We start from the raw sequence: 16407 nt of genomic DNA, 5'->3' as shown, positions 1-16407 counted from the left end.
AAAAAATAATTCCCTTACATGTCCCCTCATGTCACATGAGTTGGGACATGTTCAAAATTTCCATAACAACTTCATTAAAATTTTTTAAAACCCTACCTGAAACCTCATCCCGCCGCTGGATGAGGTTTTGTGTTTTTTCTAGTTGCCGCCGGGGCTCTACAGCCCCCGCTCGCCGACAGTGAAATCCTGCCCAAGGGGTTTGGCGGAGAGGGGAGGTGGGGGGAGTGATTTTAATCTCACTTGTCGAGCAGGAAACCAATGGGATTGGGCGCAACGGGGTTTCTTTACACTCCTCCCCAAAACGCCAAAAAGGCTTCGTACTGACTGCACAGCACCCCTAGAGGCACCCTCCTTGAAGCCCTGTCACAGCGCTCACCACACCCTCCACCAACGCAGAGACAGACACCTCGGTGGGACCTAGCTTTAGAGTACTCTCGGGATCACAATCTGGTGAGCACATCGCACTTTCTGATCCACTGCAGGTGGAGGCAGGGACTTCCCAGGTCCCCGGCACTCGAAGGACTGCTGGAGGCCAGAAATTTGCTGAGTCTGAGTCAGATGAGGAGCCTCTGGACTCGGTCAAACCTCAGTTGCTGGAGCTGCAGAGGCAAACTCGGGAACATCAGGATTGGATGTCCACTGCACCCCTCAGGTTGAAAGGCACAATGGAGGAGTCTGTTGGCCTTCGGGCTAAGGTGATAGCGCTGACATCATTGCACCACGGTCAGCACTGGTAAGATGGCAGCCATCATGGAGACCGTGGTCCAGGACATCGCTCCTGCACTGCTGCGCAATCTGAACTCCATCACTGACTCCATACTGGGCCACCAACAGTGTGTCCACGAGAGGGATGTGGGGCAGCTCGATCTCACTCCAGCTTCCCCTTCTCCTCACGCAGTCAGCCAGGGGCCTTTGGGCACCAGTAGGGACGAGGATCAGCAGATGCCCAGGGCCATCCATCCAGGTGACTCCAGGAGTGTCCAGCCCATCCTAATACCCTCTTCCTGTGACCTCTGCAGCTCCAGCTCCACAGGCTGAGGAGGGAGTCACTGCCACACAGCAGGACCCCGAAAGCAGGCTGGGGCCCTCCAGGTCTCAGCCCTCCAGTGGACACCCACCAAGGTCATCACAAACAGGGCGTTGCAGTCAGCAGGCTGCCTCCACCTCCTCTGTGGATGTGTCAGGAGCACCGAGACATAGTGGCAGGATTAGGAAGGTTAAGAAAATATAGCTGCACAGCCTGGGCACGGGTGTTAATCACTTGTACATAATGTTCACTATTGTAAATAAACTCCCAAGAATGTCTAAAACAAAATAAAAACAGAATTACCTGGAAAAACTCAGCAAGTCTGGCAGCATCGGCGGAGAAGAAATCAGTCAACGTTTCGAGCCCTCATGGCCCTTCAGCAGAACTGAAGCATAGTTTCAACAAGGGAGAAATATAAATTGGTTTAAGGTGGGTGGGGGGGAAGAGACACATTGAGGGTGTGGTGTGAGCAGATAATCAAAAGATGTCAGAGACAAAAGGGTCAAAGAGGTGTTGAAGGTGGTGGTCTTTGTCTGAGAAAAGTGCTAATTAAGAATGCAAGACAGGATATTCAAAGTACAGCTCTAGTGGGGTTGGGGTGGAAAGACTAAAGGTTTTAGTTTTAGATTTAAAAATAATGGAAATAGGTGGGGAAAGAAGAATCTATATAAATTATTGAAAAAAAAGGCAGGTGGGGGGGGAAAAGAAACGGGGTGGGGATGGGGGGAGGGGGGTTTAAGATCTAAAGTTGTTGAATTCAATATTCAGCCCGGAAGGCTGTAAAGTGCCTAGTCGGAAGATGAGGTGCTGTTCCTCCAGTTTGCGTTGGGCTTCACTGGAACAATGCAGCAAGCCAAGGACAGACATGTGGGCAAGAGAACAGGGTGGAGTGTTAAAATGGCAAGCGACAGGGAGGTTTGGGTCTTTCTTGCGGACAGACCGCAGGTGTTCCGCAAAACGGTCGCCCAGTTTGCGTTTGGTCTCTCCAATGTAGAGGAGACCGCAAGAAAGACCCAAACCTCCCTGTTGCTTGCCATTTTAACACTCCACCCTGTTCTCTTGCCCACATGTCTGTCCTTGGCCTGCTGCATTGTTCCAGTGAAGCCCAACGCAAACTGGAGGAACAGCACCTCATCTTCCGACTAGGCACTTTACAGCCTTCTGGGCTGAATATTGAATTCAACAACTTTAGATCTTAAACCCCCCTCCCCCCATCCCCACCCCGTTTCTTTTCCCCCCCACCCGCCTTTTTTTTCAATAATTTATATAGATTCTTCTTTCACCACCTATTTCCATTATTTTTAAATCTAAAACTAAAACCTTTAGTCTTTCCACCCCAACCCCACTAGAGCTGTACTTTGAATATCCTGTCTTGCATTCTTAATTAGCACTTTTCTCAGACAAAGACCACCACCTTCAACACCTCTTTGACCCTTTTGTCTCTGACATCTTTTGATTATCTGCTCACACCACACCCTCAATGTGTCTCTTCCCCCCCACCCACCTTAAACCAATTTATATTTCTCCCTTGTTGAAACTATGCTTCAGTTCTGCTGAAGGGCCATGAGGGCTCGAAACGTTGACTGATTTCTTCTCCGCCGATGCTGCCAGACTTGCTGAGTTTTTCCAGGTAATTCTGTTTTTATTTTGTTTTGGATTTCCAGCATCCGCAGTAGCTTTTAGCTTTTTGTTTTTATCCCAAGAATGTCTCCCTCTCTATGGCTCCTTGTTCTGATGAGCAGTGTTCGTGTCACTCCGATGTGAAACCTTAGTTCCTGCAGTAGATAAAGGCAGGTGTCTCAGTCCAGGGCCTCTTCCTTGTTCTTTGTGCAGCTTTCAGGCCAAAGTGGTGGTTCAGTCTCACACTCACTGGGCATATTATCGATGCCTGCACCCCGATGGTGCTTGTTATTTCTGCAAGAATGTCGTGGGCAGGCGTCACAGAGTTCCGTCATTCTCTCTGTGTGCTCTCAGCACCTTTAAGGTGGGGCTGGCCCCCATCTCTTCAGCATCTGTGACCAATGACGCTGTGCTCCTAAAGGAGTCAGGTGCTGAAGGCTGACAAAGAATCAGGTGCTTTTAAAGTTTTGCGGCTGCGTCTCTATGATGTGACCCTGATCACAGGGCGCAAGCGAGCTGCCCTCGGACAGACAGGAGTCAGACATTCACAGAGGCTATGTGAAGATCTATGGAGTGTCCTCACTGCATATCATCATAATTTTCCCTTAATCAAGTGACTATTAGGGTCTGTGCTGTGTCTCCATGACAGGGGCCTTATCACTGAGGGTATGTGTCTGCCATAAACCAGACTGGGGTCAAACATTCACAGATGCAATGTGAGGATCTATGGTGTCTCCTCGCTGCATGTTGTCATCATCCTCCACAAATCTGGCAGCTATGAGGGCCTCCCAAGCGCGCCTGCCTCATCTGGCCAGTATGAGGGCCTCATCCCCGTCATCGTCGCCTCCAAGGACCTCATTCCTGCTGACGTGTTCCTCAGCGTAGGAGACCTCCAGCTCCTCCATCTCCCCCTCAGCCAGCTCCTCTCGCCTTTGCAGCGCCAGGTTGTAAAGGACACAGCAGGCGACGATGCGTAATGTCCTCTGTGGACTATATTGCAGGGCTCCACCAGACCAGACCAGGAACCAGAAGCTCATTCTCAGCATCCCAATGGTCTGCTTCACCAAGGTGCAAGTTGCAGCATGGACCTCACTGTACAGTCACTCTGCTGCAGTCTGAGGCCGCCACACGGGTGTCATCAGCCACGTCCACTGTGGGCAGCCCTTGTCCCTGAGGAGCCACCCCTGCAGCTTTTGTGGACCCTGGAAGATGTCAGGGATCTGTGACCGACTGAGAATGTAGGAGTCGTGACACTCCCTGGAAACCATGCGCAGGCCTACAGGATGCGTCTGTGGTGGTCGCTCACCAGCTGCACATTCAGCGAATGGAAGCCCTTGCTGTTGACTTGTTGACCACTCCTTGTGACGGAGATCCGAGCGCCAGGTGAGTGCAGTTGATTGCGCCCTGCACCTATGGGAAACCTGAGATCTGGGCAAATCCCAGTGTTCTTCCATCCTCCCTTCCCTGGTCCCGGGCAAAATGCACAAAGTTGTGCACCTTCGCAAAGGTGGTATCCGTGACCACTTGGATGCATTTGTGGGTGGATGTTTGTGATACCCCACAGAGGTCACCTGTGGAGCCCTGAAAGGAGCCACTGGCATAAAAGTTGAGTGTCATGGTCACTTTCACAGCCACAGGCAGTGGATGCCCTCCATGACCCTGTGGCACCAAATCCTGCAGTAGCTGGCAGATGTGACTGACTAGTTCCCTAAACATGCGCAGTCTTAAACAACCTTGGTTCTCAGTCATCTGCAGGAATGAAGGTGCCATCTGTAGACCCTGGGTCTAGCTAGGCGCCAAAAAGTGATAGCTTGCTGTGACTCTTCAGCAACATGTGTGGGAGCCCCAGCTGCCCCTTCTTCCTGAGGGTGCCAATCCTCTCTCTGCCCAACCAGGCACCTCCATCGGTCTCTTCTCCTTTGTCTTTGCTGTCTGTACCCCATGAGGCACACAGCTAGGTCACCAGGCTCCTTTCTCCTGATGTACTCCTCCTGCAGGATGAAAGAGAGTGACACATGGGTTAGCTTGGGTACACTAAGAACCTCTCCTGGTTAAGTCTGAAGGCCCCTTAATGCATCCCGGAGAGTGCTGGCCACCACCTGGATGGGCAGAGTTTAGTGCGCTGCATGGCTACCCAAAACCCCACCCTGCTCTGCCCCATTCCACCTGACCGATTGGCAGCAGTCTTGCCCACTGGACTGCAGACTGTGCTCTCAGCCCTGGGTCAGGTATTCTCCTAACCCGCACTACAAGGCTGCACTGTTAGCTTGAACCACGAGGAAGACTGATCCAAACCAGGATGGTGACATTGCAAGGAGCTGTGAGCGCCCCCTCCAGTGACTGCTCCATGGCCAGTTTTAGGTAGGAGATTGTACAATGTGCCCAGTCGTCCATCTGTTCTGCAGTCCACTTAAAGGCTCATTAGTTTGCAATCTGTGCCTAAGGGATGGAAAGTTTAGGAGCACTTCATGGCTCTTTCATGCCTCTGTGTTGCTTGAGTTGGCAGATAGCTAGAGGCCCTATTCCAAGCATGTCAACGTGGCTGCACCTGAACTGTCTCAGCTGCAGAGGAATGGTCACTTTATACGAGGTTTCTCTAATGCGTGGCCATTTCCCTCCCCCCAACCCCGCACGTGTTTGTGCACTGCCTTCAACTGCAGTGCAGCCCTTGTTACCCCCAACTCGCCTTAACCACAGTGCAGCCCTTGTTACCCCCAACTCGCCTTAACCACAGTGCAGCCCTTGTTACCCCCAACTCGCCTTAACCACAGTGCAGCCCTTGTTACCCCCAACTCGCCTTAACCACAGTGCAGCCCTTGTTACCCCCAACTCGCCTTAACCACAGTGCAGCCCTTGTTACCCCAACTCGCCTTAACCACAGTGCAGCCCTTGTTACCCCCAACTCACCATAACCACAGTGCAGCCCTTGTTACCCCCAACTCGCCTTAACCACAGTGCAGCCCTTGTTACCCCCAACTCGCCTTAACCACAGTGCAGCCCTTGTTACCCCCAACTCGCCTTAACCACAGTGCAGCCCTTGTTACCCCCAACTCGCCTTAACCACAGTGCAGCCCTTGTTACCCCCAACTCGCCTTAACCACAGTGCAGCCCTTGTTACCCCCAACTCGCCTTAACCACAGTGCAGCCCTTGTTACCCCCAACTCGCCTTAACCACAGTGCAGCCCTTGTTACCCCCAACTTGCCTTAACCACAGTGCAGCCCTTGTTACCCCCAACTCGCCTTAACCACAGTGCAGCCCTTGTTACCCCCAACTTGCCTTAACCACCGTGCAGCCCTTACCCCGGCACCACACTGTCAGCCAGCCAGGAGAAAGCAGCTTGCCTGTGCCCTCGCCTGAATGTGCGGTGCCTCAACCTTGAAGTCCAACAGGTGACCCTGGCGAAGACTGCGCAATGTTACTGTGCGCTCACCGCCGAGTTCCCCTCGAGGTGCAGTCCACCAAGTGCACGCCTTATGTTGTGAAACACGTCGGCGTGATGTTCAGATGATCCAGCGTGGGGGGGGATGATTCCGGCGAGCTGGGTTTTTAATGTTATGCAGGTGTGTTACAATGAAGTTCCCGATGGTGGGAAATGCAGCCTGCCCCTGACGGTCAGAGCAGACGACTGCAAACTGGTTTTACATTGTCGTGAAACCGATTTTTGGCCTTCTCGCCATATTGTTGGCTCACGCTGCCAAACAACACCTGACGCCAGCGGGCACGGAAAATTCCACCCAAAGTGAACCTTTTTCACATCATCTCAAATGATAAACTGACAGTGAAGGAAATCTAAATGCGTCCTGCACAGTTAAGCAACTCTAGCAGTGCAAAACAAAAACAGAATTACCTGGAAAAACTCAGCAGGTCTGGTAGCATCGGTGGAGAAGAAAACAGTTGACGTTTCGAGCAGTAGCTTTTAGGTTTTTGTTTTTATCTCTGTGTTTAATTGACTGCCACCTCTCTTCAAGAAATGCCCTCCCTGAAGAAGTACTGTTCTGTTCTCCGACAGGATTTCCGCCTGTCTCTTCTGCCCTGCTCACCTTCATTGCTTTCCATTTCTCTCCTGGTGTTTGACAAGATGTTTACTAAAACCCGCTTTCACAGCCATATTTCCTTTCTCAGTGACTGTCTCCGTCTCCGACTCACCCCACGTGGCTTAATTAGCACTTTTTTTAGATAATATCACCACCTTCAACACCTCTTTGATCCTTTTGTCTGTGACATCTTTTGATTATCTGCTCCTATCACTGGTTGCTTATCCCTACAACCACCCCACCCTCAACTTCTCTCTCCCCCCTCCCCCCACCTTAAACCAGCTTATATTTCACCTCTCTCCTAACTATACTTCAGTTCTGCCGAAGGGTCATGAGGACTCGAAACGTCAACTGTTTTCTTCTCCACCGATGCTGCCAGACCTGCTGAGTTTTTCCAGCTAATTCTGTTTTTGTTTTGGATTTCCAGCATCCGCAGTAGCTTTTAGCTTTTTGTTTTTACCTCTATCAGTGCAAAGTTTGAAAGGGATTACATGAAAGTAATTGACTCCTTCAGGATAAAGCAGGGGTGCAAGGTTGGTTTAAAAAAAAATGAACAAACTCACTTCCGGAAATTGGAAACAATAATTGCTGAACCCCCCTCAGCAAGTCAGACAGAGAATAGGCAAAGGTGTCATTTCAGGCCAACCGAACAGACCTGGTAAACAGGACATCCTGTGGAGCCAGCATTTCAGCAAGTGGTTTGTTGAAGCCGTGTATACAGGAAATAGTCTATAAATACAGCAATGTCATAGCAGATCGATAGGAATAATTTCTATCACCTAGGTGAGCATTGAGTCTCCTCCCACTTGTTTGACAAGGAGACAGGGGAGGATTATGCTCTGCATATTTCCAGGATTGGGATATAAGAAATCGCAGAAGAAAAATTAAACCCAGTCGCACTAGTTACATAAATATGAGGCATTGATAATCCTAATCCACAAAATATGTGCAGTTGACTGATCCCAGCCACCAAGAATAATTTAATGCGATCATTTTACCATCATAACTACAATTCACTCAACATATATGTGTAAAGTAGGAGCATATTAAACAGGGCAAATCTGCACTGAAATACATAAAGCAGTGACATTGCCATAAGTAAATAGAAGCAAATGGCTCACAAAGTCCACACCCTCACCATAGATAATTAGGGTACATACATGGCCCTCACTGTGCAAGTATTACATCATATTTAAAGCACAGAATTAGGCCATTCAGCCCAAATGGTTCATGTTGGTGTTTATGCTCCACGTGAGCCTCCACCCGCCCTTCTTCATCTATTCCATCAACCTATCCTTCCATTCCTTTCTCCCTCATGTGCTCATCTAGCTTCCTCTTAAATGTATCTACACGAGTCACCTCAACTCCTTGTGGTAGCGAGTTCCAAATTCTAACCACTCTCTGGGTAAAGAAGTTTTCCTGAATTTCCTTACTGGGTTCATTAATGACATCTTTTTAATTTATGACTCTTAATTCTGCTCTCACCCATAAATGGAAACATTTTCTTTACATCAACTCTATCAAACCCTTTCAAAATCATAAAGACCTCTATCAGGTCACCCCTCCATCTTCTCTCCTCTAGAGGCAAACCCCAGCCTGTTCCATCTTCTTTGATAGGTATAACCTATCTGTTCTGATATCAGTTGAATATATCTTGTTGGTTGAGTTTACTGATGCTGCAACTACAGACGGCACACCCCCTGCACATGTACTCGCACCCCCTATGACATCAAAGCCAGCCACTGAAGAAATCTTGTTATAACCTTGGTAGAAGCCAGTAACTTTAAAAAAAATTCAAACTCCCAGTTATTACTGAAAGAATTACACCACAAGATTTCCTGTTTTAAACAAAAATCTTTTACTGTACAAGAGTTAAATAATGCAAGTACTACTAACTTAACACTATATTTCGTAAACACTTCGAGTCATAGAGTCATAGAGGTCTACAGCACAGAAAAAGGCCCTTCAGCCCATCAAGTCTGCGCCGGTCAAACAAGTACCTAACTATTCTAATCCCATTTTCCAGCACTAGGCCCATAGCCTTGTATGCCATGGCATCGCAAGTGCACATCCAAATACTTCCTAAATGTTATGACAGTTTCTGCCTCTACCACCCTTTCAGGCAGTGAGTTCCAGATTCCCACTACCCTCTGGGTGAAAAAATTCTTCCTCACATCCCCTCTAAACCTGCTGCCCCTTACCTTAAATCTATGCCCCCAGGTTATTGATCCCTGCACCAAGGGGAAAAGTTCCTTCCTGTCTACCCTATCTATGCACCTCATAATTTTATACACCTCAATCATGTCCCCCCTCAATCTCCTCTGCTCCAGGGAAAATAATCCCAGTCTATCCAATCTTTCCTCATAACTAAAACTCTCCAGCCCAAGCAACAACCTGGTAAATCTCCTCTGCACTCTCTCTAGTGCAATCACATCCTTCCTATAATGTGGATTCCAGAACTGCACGCAATACTCCAGCTATGGCCTAACCAGCATTTTATACAGTTCCAGCATAACCTCCCTGCTCTTATACTGAACACCTGAAAATTTCCACAGCACATTCCTTGTTCTCCTTTTCTTTCCACCCAAGAGTTCCCCGATACTTTACAGGATCTTGAGGGTTCCTTCACTTATCCTGGGACCAAACCAAGGTGTGCCACAGCTCTCAGGAATTCACTTTGATTCTCCTCAGTGTAGAGGCTATTCTCCGAGGTATGAGATTTCTTGCGGTCCTTCCACTAGCATCCAGCTAGGCAACCTTCCCAATCTCCTTAAGCACCTCATGGTTGTAGACACCTCAGCTCAAGCATGGGCCTCATTACCTTCTTGCTTCGTGATTCAAAATCAAAAAACATCCTTGGACCCCTGCTACTGGTCAACTGCTCCTGGCAAGATTCTCTCTCTCTGCTTGTCTCAACTGGCAGTCAGTAAATCCTGCTTACAAATATACTTTCATTTACATTATTTCCCAGGCTGAAACACATGTGCTTACGCTATATTTATTTTTTCTTCAGTGGGATGTGGGGGTCGCCGGCAAGGCTAGCATTTGCTGTCCATACTGAGTTGCCCTTCAGAAAGTGGTGGTGAGCCGCTTTCTTGAACCCGCTCCAGTCCATCTGGTGTAGGTACACCACAGTCTGATAGGTTAATAATTTCCTGCATTAGAATTTTGCAAAAATAGATTGCAATGTGAAAGATATCAATATTGCTATGCATGTAGTGAAATGCAATGTTATTTTGGCACTCTGAAATAATTGATCATTATTATTGCCAGATCGTAATTCTATCATGTTATGATCACTCTTGCCTAGAGGATCCTTTATTATGAGGTCATTAATTAATCCTGTCTCATTACATATTATCAGGAATAACATAACCTGCTCCCTGATTGTTTCCAGAATGCATTGTTCCAAGAAATTATCCTGAATATACTATATGAACACATCCTCCAGGCTACCTTTGACAATTTGATTTGTCCAATCTAGATGAAGATTAAAATCACCAACAATTATTGTAGTAACTTTCTTACAAGCCCTCATTATTTCTTGATTTATATTCTGTCCCACAGTGTTGCTGCTGTTATGTGGCCTATAAACTACTTGCGCCGGTGACTCCCTTCCTTTGCTATTTGTTATCTCCACCCAAACTGATTCTTCATCTTGATCTTCCGAACAATGATCATTTCTCATTACTGTACTGATCTCATCCTCCCAATGCCTTCTGCAGCCATTTTACAAACCCTTCGGCCTCCCAGTCCATCCCTAGACAGCTGGTAAAATTTAGCCCTATATGTCTTATAGGATCCCAATTTTCACAAATTCATGAGCCTCCCAATTCAAATGTCCAAGAAAACAGTAATGGTAAGGAGTCTAAGAAGGGAAGCAGGAAAAGAGAGGGAGGAGGGGAAAGAGAAAAAAAGAGAGAGAGAAAGAAAAAGAGAAAGAGAAAGAAAGAGAGAAAGAAAGAGAGAAAGAAAGAGGGAAAGAAAGAGAGAAAGAAAGAGGGAAAGAAAGAGAGAAAGAAAGAGGGAAAGAAAGAGAGAAAGAAAGAGAGAAAGAAAGAAAGAAAGAAAGAAAGAAAGAAAGAAAGAAAGAAAGAAAGAAAGAAAGAAAGAAAGAAAGAAAGAAAGAAAGAAAGAGAAATAGAGAGAAAGAAGAAAGAGAGATGAGAGAAAGAAAGAGAGAGAGAGAAAGAAAGAAAGAAAGAAGAAAGAAAAAAGCAAAAAACTGCGGATGCTAGAAATCCAAAACAAAAAACAAAAATACCTGGAAAAACTCAGCAGGTCTGGCAGCATCGGCGGAGAGGAGCACAGTTAACGTTTCTAGTCCGAATGACCCTTCAACAGAACCCTTTATCCAGCTCTACTTGTCCCACCCCCCCCTTAAACCAGCTTATATTTCACCTCTCTTCTATTTTTACTTAGTTCTGTTGAAGGGTCATTCGGACTCGAAACGTCAACTGTACTCCTCTCCGCAGATGCTGCCAGACCTGCTGAGTTTTTCCAAGAAAGAAAGGTAGTTTTTTATTGAATAATGCCGTTGGGTTTTTCACATCGATCTGAGAAGGCAGATTTAACATGCCACTTGAAAGACGAGTAGTCAGTGGATTTAAACTCAGGCCCTCCTGGAAGGATGGAGTTAAAATTTCCTTTTTAAAGGAGTGAATATTTTGTGATTTTTCTGATTGAGATGGATAACTCACATATAATCATTTTGAATTCAAGACTGTTGCTTGTCTTCTCTTCATTCGCAATTTTTCAATATTTCATTGAGATGTAATCAGTGCAGGAGGCTGATGGTCCATTTCAAGTGTCTTCATGTTTAGTGAATATGTTCTGGACTTGCTCCTTTGAAGAAAAACTATTTCAACAGAAGTAAATTGTGGCTCCCAATGAAAATGCAGTCAGCACTGAGTCTGGGTCAGTGTTATGTATTGTATATCGTCTCTTCGACAGAGTTCCTTGTCTCCAAGTGACTCAATTGCGTCATAAATCCACCAAGCAATTGGCAAATGAGCTTTATGAGCAGTTTAACCTTGATGGAAAATGCTTCCATTGAATATTTCATGTACATTTTTTGTTACATCAGGGTCTTTATAATTTGGCCACAAGCTAATAGAATTGAAACATTTTAAGAGGGCCAATTTTAACCCTCCCCCCACTCCCCCTCGTCGGGTGGGCTTGGCGGGAGCGGAACGGGAGCTGTCGGGAAGCCAACCGCCTCCCGCGATTGGGGCCAGACCGTGATTGGGGCCAGACCGCGATTTCACACTGGCGGGATAATTAAGGCCCGCCCAGCATGAAACGAGCGCTTCAGCGCTGCCTGCGTCGGGGGGGGGTGGGGAGGGAGGGCAAGAGCGCACGTTCGCACATGTACGCGCAGGTGCACACTGGAAAAGTTCCCTGAGGCACAGAGCAGCCTCAGGGAGATGAAGATATTAAAGAAAAATGTTTTAAGATTTTCAAAATGCTATAAAGTGTGTCCCCTCATGTAACTCTATCACATGAGCAGGGACACGTTATTAATGAAATGTTAAAATGCTTATTTTATTTTTATTTGCTGTTGGAAACCTCATCCCCGCCCCCCACCAGTCGATGAGGTTTCCTAAAAAAATGCAAAGGCCCCTTGGAAAAATTTAATTCAATTGTAACTTTAATGGCCTTCATAGGGCTTTTAATTGTCGGCAGGTGTGCTGCTGACTCCCGCACCATGCCCACTCACCGAAATATCGCACGAGTGCACGATGAGGTCAGGACGCTCGCTCAACGTCATCGCCTGCCATTTTACGCTCGTTCGGGTCGGGCACTGGCCCAACCGACGGGGTAAAAATTCTGGCCCTGGTTTCAGTATGAAAATGTCACTCGCCAGCCTCTTTGCATTGCAGGTCTGAACGTTGCCATCTTGGTAATGGTCCTGAAATCGGTGTCTGGCGCACCTGCTTTTTCAGACAGGAGGCTGCCTGTAATATACAATCAGCATCCCATAATGTCCATCGGACCCCGATTGGAATTTTCCACCCACTGGTCTACAAAGGCAAGCCTGAGCATAAATGTTAAAGCTCTCCCCCCGGGCCAATGGCTCATGCCACTTCTGTAGTATCTCTGTGCTGTGTTGATGCAGATGAGCACAGGTACAGTGGTGCTCTTGCATTGTGACGGCACATCACAGATTCACAGAATCACACAGTGCAGAAGAGGCCCTTCGGCCCATCGAGCCTGCACCGACACGTGAGAAACACCTGACCTACCTACCTAATCCCATTTACCAGCACTTGTCCCATAGCCTTGAATGTTATGACGTGCCAAGTGCTCATCCTGGCACTTTTTAAAGGATGTGAGGCAACCCGCCTCCACCACCCTCCCAGGCAGCGCATTCCAGACCATCACCACCCTCTGGGTGAAAAAGTTTTTCCTCACATCCCCCCTAAACCTCCTGCCCCTCGCCTTGAACTTATGTCCCCTCGTGACTGACCCTTCAACTAAGGGGAACAGCTGCTCCCTATCCACCCTGTCCATGCCCCTCATAATCTTGTACACCTCAATCAGGTTGCCCCTCAGTCTTCTCTGTTCCAACAAAAACAACCAAAGTCTATCCAACCTCTCTTCATAACTTAAATGTTTCATCCCAGGCAACATCCTGGTGAATCTCCTCTGCACCCCCTCCAGTGTAATCACATCCTTCCTATAATGTGGCAACCAGAACTGCACCCAGTGCTCCAGCTGTGGCCTCACCAAGTTTCTATACAACTCCAACATGATCTCCCTAATTTTGTAATCTATGCCTCGATTGATAAAGGCAAGTGTCCCATATGCCTTTTTCATCACCCCACTAGCATGCCCCTTTGCCTTCAGAGATCTATGGACACACACGCCAAGGTCCCTTTGTTCCTCAGAACTTCCTAGTGTCATGCTGTTCATTGAATACTTCATTGTCAAACTACTCCTTCCAAAGTGTATTACCTCTCACTTTTCAGGGTTAAATTCCATCTGCCACTATCTGCCCATTTGACCATCCCATCTATATCTTCCTGTAGCCCAAGACACTCAACCTCATTGTTAACCACCCAGCCAATCTTTGTGTCATCCCCAAACTTATTAATCCTACCCCCACATAGTCATCTATGTCATTTATATAAATGACGAATAATAGGGGACCCAGCGCAGATCCCTGTGGTACGCCACTGGACACTGGCTACCAGTCACTAAAGCATCCTTCTGTCATCACCCTCTGTCTCCTACAATTAAGCCAATTTTGAATCCACCTTATCAAATTACCCTGTATCCCATGCGCATTTGCCTTCTTTATAAGTCTCCCATGTGGGACCTTGTCAAACCTTCTCCAACATAGAGCCCGTTTGTACAAGACTGCAAGAGTGCAAGACTAGAAGCCATAATTATAAGACAATCACTGATACTCGGATCATCTGCCATTGTGCAGACTGATAAGCATCTGCAGCCAGTCTGAACTGACCTCAGGAACCAAAGTAAATCATGGCAGACATGAGGTAAGGTTTACAACCCTCCAGGTTTGGACTGGAGACTCCGAGAATTGAAGATCAATCTCCAGGACACTGCTGTGTGCAATCCTGGAGGAATATCATAGGAACATTGAACAAAATTGTTTTGTCATTTTCTTTGAATATTTCTCTTTGCCAGAAAAATATAAAACTATTGAAAATGGGGGGAAAAGTGCTGCTTGGCTGAAATCAAGCAGCAACCAAATGGGTAATGAGTCCTTGATGAGTCTTCTGCTCTGAAGAAAAGTCACACGGACTGGAAATGTTAACTCTGTTTCTCTCTCCACAGATGCTGCCGGACATGCTGAGTTTTTCCAGCATTTGCTGTTCTTATTTCAGATTTCCAACATCCATAGTATTTTGCTTTTATCTCGGTAATCAGTCTTTTTGCTTTCCAACTGGCGTAGGCGGTCAGAGCACCAGAAGGATGGATGTGTTGGCTTAAGGGTTGGGTTGAGGGGGGAGGCAAATCATGCGATGAAACCTCCAGTAATATATTTAATCACAGTTGGCAACCCTAGAGTGACTTCATGTTCTTTGGGAACTGGCCTGACCGATCCTTTGTCCCCTTCGCCACCAGGTCAGACTACTTGAAGGTGCTGGGGAAATGGTTCAGAGGGGCCAGGGCGTGTGTCAAAATCTGGAAGGAGCATGTAGTCAAGGTGAGGCAGAAACTGGGCATGTGGGAGTGACGCCCCTTCTCCATCGCAGTAAGGACCTGGCCATCAGGAGCGAGGCACTCTCATTGCTGCTGTGCACAGTGCAGGCCTGGCCCATACCCCACTCCAGTGCTGTGGTGATCAACCAAGTCATCTTCTGCTTTGTCTCATCAAAAATGGACCATGTCTGTGGGGACACTTTATACAAATATTTGGACAAGGGGGGAAAAATGTACCCAACACTGCCCTCGTCCTGATGGCCATTTTTTGTGCGCAGCTGCATCAAGCTGTGCATGGACCCTCAGTACGAAACACCAAGTGTCACTACGTGCTGAGGTTCTACTTGTCCCCAGTGTTGCGAGAGATGGGCCTGGCCACATTTCCTCAGAATGCTTCAGTCAGTTGGGCCGTGCGTTACCACCTGTCCTTTGTTGAGGCTTATGCAGAAAAAAAACCTTTAACCACAAGTCCATCAGGCAGTGGGCCACACATAACGTCCTCGAGACCCTGCGGGTAAAGAAGGTGGTGGATCCTGTCAGGTGGTTCAGTGCTGAACAGACTGTCACAATCATTTGGCAGAGTGCCTCATCTCCAAAACTTTCAAACAAGTACCAAGACGTGGCTTGACTGGTGGTGAGAAAGGCCCTTCCTACACACCCAGACTCCCATCAGCCTTCACACTGTCCTCAAGGTGGCTACGGTGGGGGAGAGGCCATTGGCCACCTCCTTCTGGAATGTGGCTTTGCAAAGAAGGTCTGGGAAGTGACGCAGTAGATTTTGTTGAGGCTCACCCCAGGCAGCTCTAGGATGGAGGACTGTATAACCAATCGCTTAATCCCTCATTTGTCAGAGAAATATTACAAAATATCCCAGCATAAAGGAGACACGAGATCAAGTCAGAATTTCCTGCCGCCTTCACAAATCTTTAAACATTCCTAGTAACCATAATTTTTCCTCAGAGCACCTTCTCACACAGCAAGTGGTTAAGGTCTGGAATGCACTGCCTGAGAGTGTGGCGGAGGCAGGTTCAATCGAGGCATTCAAGAGGGATATGCAGGGCCAAGGGAAAAGGCGGGGAAGTGGCACTAGGTGAATTGCTCCTTCATAAAACCGGCATCGACATGATGGGCTGAATAGCCTCTTTCAGTGCTGTAACCATTCTATAATTCTAGGTACCCAAACTAATTCTACAGAAAGCTCTAAGCAGTGTGTTTAAAATGACTTGCAGGGCGATGGGACAATTTTAATCTAATCCACCCGTCAGGAATCTAACAAGATCGGGTGCAGCGCTAATTTTATAACTCAAACAATTTTACTTTCCATTGAAGTCAGCAGAGAGATTTATTGGGTGGGGTTTAGATCAGCATTGCACATAATCTGTGGCTTTCTCCCCCAGTGAATTAGGTCAAAATTTCTCCCCTAACCAATCAGTAGAACCTGCGTTTATGTTAATGTAAAGCCGGAGAGGTTGGAGATTGTGGCAGTATCTCTTTAAAAAAGACTTGGAGAAAACATGTTCACAGTTCAACATATGAACAATAAGGCTGTCAGT

General features: G+C 47.3%; 1 protein-coding gene across 2 annotated transcripts in view; it reads left to right on the top strand.

Moving 5' to 3' along the window:
* Positions 1-16407, top strand: part of LOC144680016 (adrenocorticotropic hormone receptor-like) — a 123737-nt gene that overhangs the window by 23740 nt on the left and 83590 nt on the right. The window contains exon 2 of one of the 2 annotated variants that reach the window (XR_013576472.1): positions 12565-12675. The exons of the other annotated variant lie outside the window; for it this stretch is intronic. The gene's annotated coding sequence lies outside the window, so the exon portion shown is untranslated. Of the gene's footprint in view, positions 1-12564; positions 12676-16407 lie in introns of those variants that run through there. 2 annotated transcript variants of the gene reach the window in all.

The sequence above is a fragment of the Cetorhinus maximus genome, chromosome 4, assembly GCF_964194155.1.
Source record: "Cetorhinus maximus chromosome 4, sCetMax3.hap1.1, whole genome shotgun sequence".
Taxonomy (NCBI): Eukaryota; Metazoa; Chordata; class Chondrichthyes; order Lamniformes; family Cetorhinidae; genus Cetorhinus; species Cetorhinus maximus.
The sequence above is the reverse complement of the archived record's forward strand: the minus strand, read 5'-3'. Positions and strand labels throughout refer to the sequence as shown.